This window comes from Apodemus sylvaticus, chromosome 6, assembly GCF_947179515.1.
Source record: "Apodemus sylvaticus chromosome 6, mApoSyl1.1, whole genome shotgun sequence".
Classification (NCBI taxonomy): Eukaryota; Metazoa; Chordata; class Mammalia; order Rodentia; family Muridae; genus Apodemus; species Apodemus sylvaticus.
In genome coordinates, this window is record NC_067477.1 from 101,062,344 (window position 1) to 101,072,239 (window position 9,896).

The following is a 9,896-nucleotide window of genomic DNA, read 5'->3' on the forward strand; positions in this document are numbered from 1 at the left end:
GTCTGTGGCTCATATATTATGGTTCTTTTTTCCCCTTGAAGCCTGTGTGGATAGACTTGGAATCTCTCACAGTGGAGTGTAGCCCAGAGAAGAAGAATGTGATTGCGGTGTGCTTCAAGCCGCAGGCATCTCTAAGAGGACCATCTCTAAGCTGAGTCTGAGAGAAAGGATGATACGCAGAGAGATGACAGCAAACTGTGGCAATCCCAGCAGGTGACCATGTGTCACAGGAGTCAGAGACAGGGGACAGAGAGCACAGCTCCACCCAGCAGCGCCCAGGGAAACTGCCAGGCACGTGAGCATCACGCACTGTGCAATGAGAGATTTCCTGACCAATCCTAAGGAAGCTACCGTTTGCCTGCATCCTGCTTGGGATGTGCTTAGAAGAGACCACCCCTAAAAGGAACCCCATAGTGAAAGGCTATCCCCAAATCAGTCATCCTGTGATATTATTATTGTTATTGTTATTATTAATAATATTATTATTATTTTATTAATCCTGATGGAGTCAATTTGTTTTCATGGAGTTCTTAGTCCACTTGCTGCTGCCTGGGTTAGTCATTTGAATCAATTACCAGTTGTTAATTGCATGCTGAGCACCAGACACCGTGTTCCTTCATCCATCCACTCAATATTCATCGCCCAAGGGCCCAATAAAGAGGTTTCCCACAGGCAGAGCTATGCAGGGATCCCAAGCAGGCAAACACAGGCCCCAAAGTATATGTGTCACTGTCAAGAATGTACTCTTCCCCTCAGGACTGATGCCTAAATTCCCCTTGCCAGTCACAAATCAAGACGGAAAGGACAGATATATTATGCCTTTGCCACAGGCAACCTGGCCCCCGAGTGAGACGTAGTGCCAGGCACCTCCAGAATGCATGGGTGGGTTGGATTCAATGTCAAGTCAGGGATGGAACCAAGCTACAGAGACTCCCGCTGAGGACCGGTTGACCATGCTGGAGTCTGTGGGCGAGCTTCCCAGCTTTGTGCCCTAAGACATGGTTCCAAAAGTCTCTCTAGAGGGCACAGAGGGGGAACAGTCCCCAGAGTACCTGCACAAAGCACGCCCCTCGCGTGAGCACCAGCAGCCCAGATGGCATCGCTCTGGGCAGAGGGACAGGACGCATGAGTGGGGCCCGGGGGTAAGGACGGAGTGTCCTGGTGTCACCAGGACAGCAGGATGTGAGGCTGGAAACAGATCCTGACTCCAGGACTCGGGACTTTAGACTTTCCCAGTCTGCCAACTTAAGCCTAGTTTGGCATCCATCAGCAGGTCACCTCTAGGCGCTGCTGTGGCTGTGGCACGTCATAGCATCGTTTGTGATAAGCGGGGAGGGGTGTCTTCCTTGCCTGTAATCCCAGCACAGGGAGAGGGAGAGGCAGGAAGATAGGTTCAAGATCATCTTCAGCCTCATGGAGAGTTCAAGGCCACCCTGGGCTATGTGAGACTCTGTTTCAAAACAAAATTTCTCTTTGAGTGAAGGAGGAAAACTTCTGGAAATCCCAGGATGAATACCCAGCCCCAGGCCTCACAAAATACTCTTTTAGGACACAAGCATGTCTAACACATCTGTATCTGGAGGTTCTGTCCTGCAGGGGGCGCTGTCCATCCACACAGAGCTGGTAGTTGGGGTCTCAGGGTACTCCAGATCTCTGCCTGTCACAGGTGTTTCAGGGCCTCCCTTCCGGTGCGCTTTCTGTTGAAGACGGTCTTGAATGGCAGAGAGAATTCCTCAGCTCTCGCTAAGCTGGTGTTTGAAAAGCTCTCAGTATGAACAATCTTCTTAGGTAAGATGAGATAAATCACCTCATGACTGTGAGTTCAACACTGCATCCCCTCAGTGGCTGATTGTGGCCACCCTGCCTTGGGTGAGGCTACACCTGTTTTACAATTCTTGTAGCCACTGAGGCCTGAGAATACTGGCCTTGCTCATGGTGTTACAACAAGCACTCGCTGATGCCTGGGAACACAGAAGCCAGAAGAGCCAGGGTATCTCCTCTATGACTTCCTGGGCACCATGTTAGGGATTCCCCCAGATTGCCTATCTGTCACCTCAAGTCCCTATGTATCCCATCACCCCTTGGGCTGAAGAGTTCAGAACCATGTGACCTGTTCTCTTTCAGAAATGTCAATCTCTCCCATTTAGTAATCAAGGAAGCGCAAAATCCACAGGCTGCCTCGCTGCCCCAAGGGCAGAGCAGGGCAGTGTTTTGAAATTGTCCCCAGCTCTGAGTTTAAGGAGGTAGCAGATCACTCTTCTAGATGTGAACTTGGAAGACAATAAGAAAAGGTGCTTTCTGACATCACCAGGAACAACAGATATGCTTGCAGTAATTATTTATTAAGTGAATAGGTTTACCCGGACCATGGGTGCCAGGAGATGATGCCAGCCTCTCTCACAATTGGCAGTGTTCACTTGGCTCTAGGAAGTGAGCTCAGTCCTGGCCTATCTAATGGCATAGCAGCCCCATTTGAATCCCACCTACTCCAAGGATCTCAAGACTCTGCATGTCCCTCACAGGTTAACCCCCAAGGACTGCTCCCTAGCAGCAACTTAACGTGCATGCAGAGGCCTGGGATTAAACCGTCTCTCATTCTCTTTAGCCACATGGGAATGCTAATTATAGCATTTGGTCTCCAAATGCATATTTATTTTGCTCATTGCTAGCCTCAGCTTGTAATGAGGAGTTGGTGTGTCCAAGTTTTTCCAGAATATTCTCTGGGGCTGCTGCTGATCAGGGCAGGTGACTGAGGAAATGGTGTTCTCTGTTTCTATAATTATGTCATTGTGTTACAATTAATGTGCACAGTCAGGACCATGGAAGTCACACAGAATGTACCGGGCCAGTCTAGACCCTGTGGGGAAGGTTCTCGCAGAAGAGCACAGAAGGGGAGCAGTTCCTAGCCAGCTGTTGACCCCAGATGAGCCACTTCACTTCGGCCAAGGGACGCATGGTACCTCTTGATGGTGCGTCCTTGCCAAGTGAACGAAGTATTCAGGGCAGACAATTGAGTGAATGAACACCACGTTGGCCGACTTCTGGGCTGTCAATCCTAACAGGCCACCACTTTCTCAGTGTGCTCACGTTGCCAGTGGAAAGACCAAGGATTTGAATCTCTGGGCCTTCCGTCTGAGGTCCAGCCGCAGGGTCTGAGGCGAGCCAGCCTGTTTGCCTCCCTACCAAATGCCGTGTGATAATGCTCACTCTCTGTGGCTACTGTGTGGTTATGTAGAAACGTAGTCCACATAGTCCTGCTGAGTGTCCCACAGACAGTGTGCTTTCGGTTTCTCCAACACCCTCTCTGTTCTTCATTCAACCAATCAGATGTAGGTTCCTCTCAAAGCCGCAAATATCCACAATGGGTCTGTTTAGCCCTTTCTGCTGCTTCAAGGTACAAAGAGGCCTGCTCGCCACTGACTTCACAAATTGGCTTTATTTCCTCTCCATGAACATCTACTGTCCCTCAGCTAATGCTTGGTCAGGAATGGCGAGAGCTTCATCTGTCCAGAGCCCCATGTTGGCAGTCTTGAACTGAGCCTTCTCCTACTCTCTCTATGTTCTCCTTGTGCTCAGTGGCGGCCTTCCACCACAGGACTCTGAGGAAGAATCCAGAGAACCCTCCCCTAAGGTGTAATGGAACCTCTCCTGGCACTAGAAACAGACATCCCCTCTGTGAAGATCCTGAAGCCAGTGGTCCTCACAGCTTACCTTTCTGCTTGCAAATAGACTGCATGGCATTAATTGTTCCCTTTTGCCCTCGTGAGGAGACCCCAGGGTACGGGGACGGGGAAAGGGGCTCCCATGGCCACCGAACGGGACCTGCTCACAACCACTGTTCCATTCTGGAAACATGAATGGCTTTAGCCTCTCTTTACCTTCCCACCCCCTCCCTCTCTCTCTGTCATCTCACTCACACGCAGGGTTCTTCCCAAAGGCTACCTTGCCCCGGCCCTGACATCGGCATCCGTAGGCATCCGTGACGAATCTCTCAACTGTGAAGAAGGGTCTGCACTGATGCCCAGACTTGCTCCCCCCTTGAGTTTTACACCCAAATGATCTGGCTTGTCACAATCATAACCATAACAGCACTGGTGACGTGGCCACCTGCCTTTCCAATGCCATGGCAAAATAACCGAGAGAAACACATTAGAGTAGGAAGGGTTTGGTCTGGCTTGTGGGTTCAGGATTTCCACCCATGGTCACTTGACTCTGTTGCCTCTATGGAGGGATAGACCATCACAACAGGAATGGGGAATGTAAAAGAGATGGTGTGTGTATGTGTGTGTGTGTGTGTGTGTGTGTGTGTGTGTGTGCATACCAGAAGGCAGAGGGAGACAGAAAATGCTCGGGGACAAGATATACCCTCCAAAGGCACATACCCAAGGAAAAGGCCAAACAGACCCTTTCTCCAGCCCTGTCCCAGGTTTCCTCTCCATAGCCTATGCAGTATGAACTCATGAATGGATTGGTTGCTGGTGTTCAGGATTCAGTGACCTCTCAATAGCGCCACCTGCTGGGAAGGAAGTCCTCAACGCAAAATGTATTTATTTTTTTAAGAGACTTCATCCTTAAGATGAGAGAGAAAACTAAAGTTATTTGGAGTATCACAAAAATATCCAGAACAGTGTTTCTTAATATGCTTCCTAAGGCTCCCGTAGGTGCCATGTTGGTGTGTCTAGAATTTTCTAGGAGAGAGTCAAAGTGTGTTTCCCTTTGATGTTGGAGAAAGAGAAGCGCACACAGCCAGCCTCTAGGTGACCCGACCCAGGGATCCGTGGATAGCTTCCATTTTCAGGCCTGTGCCTCCTTGATAAACTCCCTGGCACCAAGGGTAGAGGAACAGATAGCAGGCTGTGTCCTCAGGGGACTCCTGGGGATGCAGAAAGGCTGACAGAAGATCCTAAAGTCACCACTCACTGTGGGACCAGAAACACAGCCTTAAAGAGTGAAAGATTAGGAGGGGTACCCTTGATGGCTGAAGAAAGGTCATGAGGCTTCCGGTCACGTGGATGGTGAGGAAAGAAGGGGGAGGGGCAGGCAGTACATGCAGGGGGCTGTGGCAACTGCCTCCTTCCTGGTCCCCAAAGCTTAGAAAGTTGAAAGCAGAAGCAAGAACCTGTTCCGATTCTTGAGACTCTTGGAACAGGCCACCTGCCCTTCCCATCCCAACTCCTGGCTCTCCATCACCACTGGGACCACGGCATTCAGGACACATGCTGGGTCAATGACTGATCCTTAGAGCATGATGTGCCCCACAGGATGTGGAGGTTTCTCTAGGTAGAGCCAGGAACAAGGGACGATTGTAAGCTTAACATGGGTACCTTTCCCAAGAGCACCCTCTATGAAGTCCTTTGAGCTAGGGACCAATGGAAGTGCCATCCATACATCAATCAGGGCATCGGTGTGGCAGCCAGGACACTGGCCAAAATGGATGGCTGGGCACTCCAAACCACACATGACAAAGGTTACAACTTATACCACAAACTCCAGATATCAGAGGCAGGAAGAAGTAGACTTAGGATCTCAGCCTCTAGTATCTAGAACCATCAAGGACTTGGAGACCAGTCCTTCCCCCTGCCAATCACCATGTATGCAGAAGAACAGGGACTGTGGACCTTACACAACACCAGCAAAAGACTATGTCATCCGCGGTGAGTGTGGCAATGTGTTCTTCTAATTCCAACACTCAAAGGCAGAGATAAGTGGGAATCTATGAATTGTCTCTGTACATAGTCCCAGGATAGCTAGGGGTTACACAGATAGACCCTGGTATGTGTGTATGTGTGTGTGTGTATGTGTGTGTGTGTGTGTGTGTGAGAGAGAGAGAGAGAGAGAGAGAGAGACAGACAGACAGACAGAGAGACAGAGAGACAGAGAGAGAGACAGAGACAGAAAGACAAAGACAGAGAGACAGAGAAACAAAGAGAGACAGAGACAGAGGAACAGACAGAGTATGTGTAGACATTCAACTGGGATAAAGAATCCAAGCAGCTGGCACCGTAGTGCAGTTATCCCCTCCCCCTATATTAAAACCCATCTCTGACTCCACAATCTGCAGAAGGAAGACAGGAAAGCAAAGAACTCGCTCTCTGAGATTCCTTACAGAGAAAACAGCTCTAGGGAGCAAGGGTGGGACGCGTCAGTGAACGGGATGCTGAGGTGCCAAGGGTCAGGCAGAAGAACCTCGGTAGGATGGTTAGTGTGACTGTCAACCCAACAGGATCCAGAGTGACACAGCAGACAAGGCCCGGGCACGTCTGTGAAGGACTGTCTACACTGTTTCATTGAAGTGGGAGGATCCAGCCTAAATGTGGGGAGCACCATCCCATGTGACAGAGTCCTGATAAACACGAACATTCATCTGTCTCCTTCCTGACTCTGGATGCAATGTGACCAGCCAACCCACACCCTTAGTGTTAGGATTCTGTCTAAGCTCCACCCCACAGTTACTTGGCAACAGCCAGGTAGGCCTGGCCTACTATAAAGGGGGCTGCTCACCCCTCCTCTCTCTCTTACCTCTCTCACTCTCAGCCTCTCTCTTGCCCTCTTGGACTCTCCTCCCTCCCCCCTCTCCACGTGGTCATGGCCGGCCTCTGCTTCTCTGCTCTCTCCCTCTCTCTCCCTCTCTCTGCCTCTGCTACCCCCAACCCCTCCTCATGCCCTGAATAAACTCTATTCTATATTGTACCAGTGTGTGTCTGGTCCCTCGGGGGAAGGGATGCCTCAGCTTGGGCCCTCTGAGTCACCCCGTCCCCACACTGCCGCAGTCCATATTCTCACACCTCTTCCTCTTTGTATGATCACAACACTTGGTGTCATGGCTTCCCACCCCAATGGACTGTAAGTCTTTGAATGATGAACCAAAAAAATACTGCCTTCCTGCCTTCCTTCCTTCCTTCCTTCCTTCCTTCCTTCCTTCCTTCCTTCATTCCTTCCTTCCTTTCTCCCTCCCTCCTTCCCTCCCTCCCTCCTTCCTTCCTTCCTTCCTCCTTTAAGTTGGTTTCGCTAGATATTTTGTCAACACAGCAAGAAAAGAAGCTAAAATATAAGCTATGGGGACACCTTGCTCTGCTCACTGAGAGAGAGGGCAAGCCGCCTGCCTCCTCCCCGACTCTCCCTCCGTGCCTGTGTTGAGCAAGTGTGAGGGCGGCGGTGCCGGGAGGCCTCGGACAGGATGAGGCTCACCCCTCTGCTATCGCTGACGATAATAAAATTCAGCCCTTCATCTCTCGGAGGTATGTGACAAGGACACCCCTGACCACATGGGTGAGCCCAGATTGCATTGACTCTGGAGAGTTGAATGTTAGGTGGTTGTGGAAGCCCAGAGATTAGGGCAGCACCCAGAGCAGCTTATGGGAAACTCACAGAGGCCTGGAGGATCTTGCAAAAGACTAAAGAGTGGCCTAAGTGTAAAGAATGGAGCTGTCGGCCGTGCTCAGAACAGTGAGTCAGCCTCCGGTGAGCGCATCCCTTTTAATGTTTCAACATTTACTTTGCCTTCAAGTCCACTAGGACATGGGGAATCAGGAGATTTGATTCCCTGCTGTTAACCCCCATCTCCCTGGTGCTCAGCTGACTAGAACAGAGGTCTGTCAGCCAAGCAGCTTCTCTCTGGCGACTGGCTCAACTGTCTTCCTGGGAGCCCAGTTGCCTCCATCACTCCACAGATGCCTTGAGGAAACTGCGCTGCGACCACAGCTGCTTGCTGCGGAAGCACAGCTCCAGCCCCACGAGGCACCATTCCTGCCATGACTCTGCAGACAGAGTTCTTGCCATCGCAAACCTTGGTGAACTCGGGCAGTCAGTTCTCATGGAGGAGAAGGCTCGCGGTGGTGTCAACAGGGACCTTCAGTGACTGTTGTGACTGGCACGCACACGGAGGACACACTGGCTCAGTTTTCAAGTCAGCAGGGAGTCATCCTCCTGGGTCACCCCTGCTGCTACAATTCTAGGCTCCATAAAAGGCTTCTCCCAATAGGCCTTTTGCTTAAGCCTGCTTCTGATTTTTATGGTAAGCAGTGTGGGTTGAGCCAGAAATACAACCATGCAGTGCTGGAGTACAATGACTGTGGTGCAGCAGCAGCAGCAGCAGCAGCTCAGTGGTGTTCCCCAGAGTGGCCAGAGGCAGCAGTGCCAGCAGGTGAGGGCACCAGAAAGGACAAGGACAGCAGAGGTGCAGAGAAGGCTGTGAAGAGCTGACAAGGAGAAACTGAAGCCTCAGTCACCGCAAGAGTTCCAAAGAGCTACCAGGTTCTGCAAGGCGAGGATCTCTACGCCTGAGGCCTAAGATCTATTATGCTAATCACTCTAAGGGCCGGGGGGGGGGGGGGGGGGGGAGGGGGGGGGCTCAACTTGGCCCTAGCTGGTACTATCTGCTGCTACCTCCAGCTACTGCTAAGAGCTGGGGATATCTCTAGCTGCTGAGCAATAAGCCTGTGTGAGAGCACCGGGAGCCATAAGCCTCTGGCCCTGAGCCTGGAGCCATAGGCCTCTGGCCCTGAGCCTGGAGCCATAGGCTCTCATTTTCAGGACTCAGGACTGTAAGCCAGGGCTGGAGAGCTGGCTTAGCACTTTTGCAGTGAACTGGCTTCAATTCCTAGAACCCCAAAGGTGGCTGGTAACCATTTGTAACTGCAATTGCAGGGGATCCACTACCCTCTTCTGACCTCCACAGGCACCAGGCACACACATGATATACATGCAGGCAAAACAATTGTACATATAAAATAAACAACATATATGTCATATATATATATATACATATACATATATATATATATTACATATATACATATATACTGTATATTAAAATACACCCACACACACCCCCAAAGAACTACAAGCCTCCAAATTTGTCAGTCCATCCATTAGCCTAGACCCACCTGCACTGGAAGAGCTTTCTCACAATTTCTTTTTGCGTAGAGCCAAAGAACTTGAGCCCTTGATAGTTATGTCACAAGCAAGGGCAAGGACCGGGTCACTGCATGGGTAGCCATTTGTTGCTAAGGCAGGGCACTCTGGTAAACAGCATGAACTTAGGTCAGGCGTCCATCAGAGGCTCCCTGTGGAGACTCACGGCAAGCAGCTCACAATGATCAGCAACTCCAACCCCAGGGGACGCAATGCCCCCTTCTGGCCTCCATGGGCACTACACTCACGTGCATATTCACACACAAAGGTGCACACATATAATTAAAAGTAATAAAAATAAGTTTAAGAGAGACAAGAACAGAGCTGAGCAACCACAACCAAGTCCCGTGGCAGCCACGGCCAACCGGGACTTTCCCAGTACCGGGGCAGAGGCCACCTTGCTGTGTCTGTCATCCTGGACTAGCAGACACCATCAATGACCCTTTCAGCAAACACCTCAAATCCCTTCTGACCTAAACAATGTGGTTCCTCTGTGCCATCTAATTGCATCTGAAGGACCCACAAGTAAGTGTCTCACTGTAGTTTTCTCAGCAGATGTGGAGCTGTATAACTGTTCCACGGTGTCTCTGAAAGCCCCGTGAAGCCAGGGTTCCCAAAGCAATTGCCACCCTTCCTAAAACAAGATCTCAGTGTTGCTTTCCGCAGCTGCTTCTCTCACCTTCACAGGTACCATGTGTTAAGACTTGAACACATGGGGCTGGAGAGATGGCTCAGCGGTTAAGAGCACCGACTGTTCTTCCAGAGGACCCTGGTATAATTCCCAGCAGCCACAAGACAGATAACTATCCATAACCCCAATTCCAAGAGACCTTGCGCCCTCTTCTGGTCTCTGTGGGCACTGCATATGCAGGCCCACATGCAAGCAAATGCTCATACACATAAAAGATAAACTAGATTTGAATACATCTTTTTTACAGGGGTATAATTTAACCTGTAACTGCTCCCCCTTCCTGACAAAGCCT